Here is a 3,720-nt window from a genome sequence, read left to right on the forward strand (position 1 = left end):
CTGGGAGTTTTATTCATATTGCTCGCAAGGTAATTGTTAAATTGTTAAAGGGGCTGTGACAGGCTGATCGGTTAAACAGTTATAACTAAAAGTGAAAAAAACATTTTTTTGTTTTTTTGTTTGTTTTTTTGGATGGCATGGAGCGGGATTAGACCCCCTGTCAGTTTTTATTGCTGTCTTTGTCCCCAGAGATTCACCCTCTCTATTTGTCCTGTTTACCATTATCATTGAAAGTGAAAGTAAATGAAAATCTCTGTCTGTAAAATTGTGAGTACCTCTAAATGGCATTTTTAAGGCAATTGAAGAAAATACTTTTTTTTTCAAAAAGTAGAAATGTATTAATACACAATTTTTTACATGATAAAAAGATTCTCAGAGGGGAAACCCAAACAAAAAAACACTTATACTTTTATCATAATGATGTGAATTGTATCACAAGTTGTATCACCCCACTACACATAGAGAGTACCATCCATACAAATTACAGTTGATGATGAGTAGTGGGAATATCAAACGCGTTTTGACATATGTATTAATTATATTCTTCTTCAGGAACTGATACCACTCCTGAAAATAAAGAGTAGAGTATAAATACATTTTGAAGTTAAAATAGATGAATATCATATGAAACATGAAAAATATTTCCAAAATATCAAACTTACCTATCAAATATATTATTGGAGAGAGCATTCCATCAACACTGATGTCCATTTTGAAAGTCTGCAGAAAATATGCCTTTCATCACATAAGGGGGCCACTGGACTAATCTCATAAGGGAATCAAAAAAGCAGGAACAGGGAGGAAACCCAAAGTTTCCAATTGCAAAAACTAAGAAAATAATATGTTTGTAGTAATATACTCAATTCAGATTTTGAAATATATATGTATATACCTCCCAAGGATTCCCCTAAACCACAAGGGAAGAAGGAAACCCTCAACAGGGAAGCACTTAATTCACAAGGGAAGAGGACCCTACACAAGGAGTCACCACATCCTTAAGGAGAAGGAGCCACCTGAACATGAGGCAATGGAAAGCCAAAAGAAATAAAAATGCCTATAAAGGATAAAAAAAAACCACTTACTGAATAGTTGTCATGTATATTCGACCACAAAGGCTTAACAATTGGCTACAAACAGCTCAGTCCAGATAGATTGTGTAGGGTAAAATTACCCCCCGAAACGTGGCTGCACTACAGTGTCCTCCAACTCTGTGGCAAGGAGAGGAATGGCACCGATGTGGTCCGTGGCGTCTTCCTTTCATTGCACCATGTGGGCTGCCAAATTGAGACGTGGTATGCTGCAGACAAAGAAATGGCAGTGACGTCATGCGTAATGTGGCGAGGGAGATGCTGCGTATAGAATGATCCTGCTCCCGGATGTTGCGAATGTAATGATGCCACCTGCAAAGATGAGGGCAGGTGATGACATGCGCACCGCATGATGGTAAACGCAGCATGCTGGCTACACAATGGGAGAAGGTTGCATGAGAAAACATCCTCAGCAGCATATAGGCCATACGCCATTCAATTCGGACATACGTATCCAGGGATAGGAGAAGAGGCCATAGGGAAGACTAAAACCACCGACACAGGGGGGAGGGGGTGCAGGTATCTGCACCTCCCTCCCCCCTGAAAGGTGCCAACTGTGACACCGGAGCGGGGGGAGGGTTCCGATGAGCGGAAGTTACACTTTAGGGTGGAACCCCGCTTTAAGTCGAATTCTTGCCTATCTTAGTTAGTCACATTGGTATGTGCACATAAAGAGGTGTACATACAGAGCTCTAAATACACTTTCCTGGAAGTATGATTATTTTGGGTTCCGGGTGTAAAGCTGCCTGTCGTTTCGCAAGGTATACTGGGCACCCAAGTCCCTCAGAGCATCATCAATATTATTATTATTATACAGCATTTATATAGTACCGACAGTTTACGCAGCACTTTACAACATGAGGGTAGACAGTACAATTACAATACAATCTAATACAGAAGGAATCAGAGAACCCTACTCGTTACAGCTTACAATCTAAGGGGGAGGGTCAAGAGATACAAGAGGTAATATCTGTGGCGGATGGGCTGATGGAGAAAATAAATTTGCAGCTGTTAGGTGGGGGCCAGATAGGCTTCTCTGAAGAGATGAGTTTTCAGGGATCGTCTGAAAGTGGACAGAGTAGGAGATAGTCGGACAGATAGGGGTAGAGAGTTCCAGAGGATGGGAGAGGCTCTGGAGAAGTCAGAGAGGCAAGCATGGGATGAGGTGACAAGGGAGCTAGAAATCAGGAGGTCTTGGGAGGAACGAAGAGAACGATTAGGTTGGTATTTTGAGACTATGTTAGTGATAAAGCTAGGGGCCAAGTTGTGGATGGCTTTATAAGTTATTGTTAGCATCCTGAAGCCAATAGAGGGATTGGCAGATAACGGTAGCAGACGCAGAGCGGTTTGTAAATGAGATGAACCTGGCAGCAGCCTTCATGATGGACTGAAAGTGTTATAGCCTTTTTAAAGGTAAGTCAATGAGGAGAGAGTTGACCAGGGAGTGGATTATAAGCTTTGTGGTGTCTTCAGATAGAAAGGATGGTATCTTGGAGATGTTGAGGCGGTGTTCCGTCAGATTGGGCAACCCGTCAAAACTTGTACCCAAAAGGACGTTCCATCACGGCCATCTTTGTACACCCTGCACCCAGCCACAATAAGCCTACAGTCTGAAGTCACCAAGCAGACATCTTTTTTACACACACCAAAGTCTTGCATTTCACGCTACCATTACCACTAAACTGAGCTTATATTGTGAAATACAGTATTTAGAAGTCTGTGACACTGTTTTGACGTTGAATTTTAAAAGCAGCCGAGTTCTATCACATTAGCAAATGTGTGAGATACTTTTAAAATTCAACGTCAAAACAGTGTCACAGACTTCTAAATACTGTATTTGACAATATAAGCTCAGTTTAGTGGTAGAAATAAGTGTGAAATGCAAGACTTTGGTGGGTGTAAAAAGATGTCCACTTGGTGACTTTAGACTGTAGGCTTAGCATGGGTGAGTGCGGGGTGTACCAAGATGGCCATGACGGAACATCACTTCCGTTACAAACTCTGATGGGTCGCCTAATCTGACTGAACAGTAGCAAGCTTTCGACAGTGACTGGATGTGGGGCCCCAAAGGGGTAAGGTCTGGTGAGCAACTCATGCAACATCACACTCAACGTTAACCTCTCTGTGCTCTCGTTGCAGGGCAAACCTGTTAGGACCTCTGGGCCACATCCCAATGTCCCAGTTTTTACATATATATATATTATTTATTTTTGCATTTCCAAAAACATTTTACATATCAGAGCCAACATCTGATTTTCACATGGCCATCATTGTTCAATAAAACATTCTCAATTTCCAGGTCTCTGTGGATGATCTATTTTCCATGCAAGACCTTGATCCCACAGACTATTTCCACAGTGATATGTCTTCCCACCTTAGTCTTCAGGAATCTGTTCTCGCAAACCAGCTAAACAGGATCCCACTTCTGGCCAGCTCCATGACAGCACATAAGTAGCTGTGTGTCTGGTATGTCCCATAGCAATGAATGAAGAAAGGGCATTTACATGACAGTTGTAGTTGTACATTCATGAGCTGTTTATATACTGCCAGTGTCTTTTTTCATAATTTTTGTGGCCACCACATGATCTGTTCCCAACTGGACTTTTCCAAAGCCCCATTCTCCAAAAATACT

The sequence above is a fragment of the Lithobates pipiens genome, unplaced genomic scaffold, assembly GCF_037356315.1.
Source record: "Lithobates pipiens isolate NorthernLeopardFrog02 unplaced genomic scaffold, aLitPip1_a1.2 Scaffold_1, whole genome shotgun sequence".
NCBI lineage: Eukaryota > Metazoa > Chordata > Amphibia > Anura > Ranidae > Lithobates > Lithobates pipiens.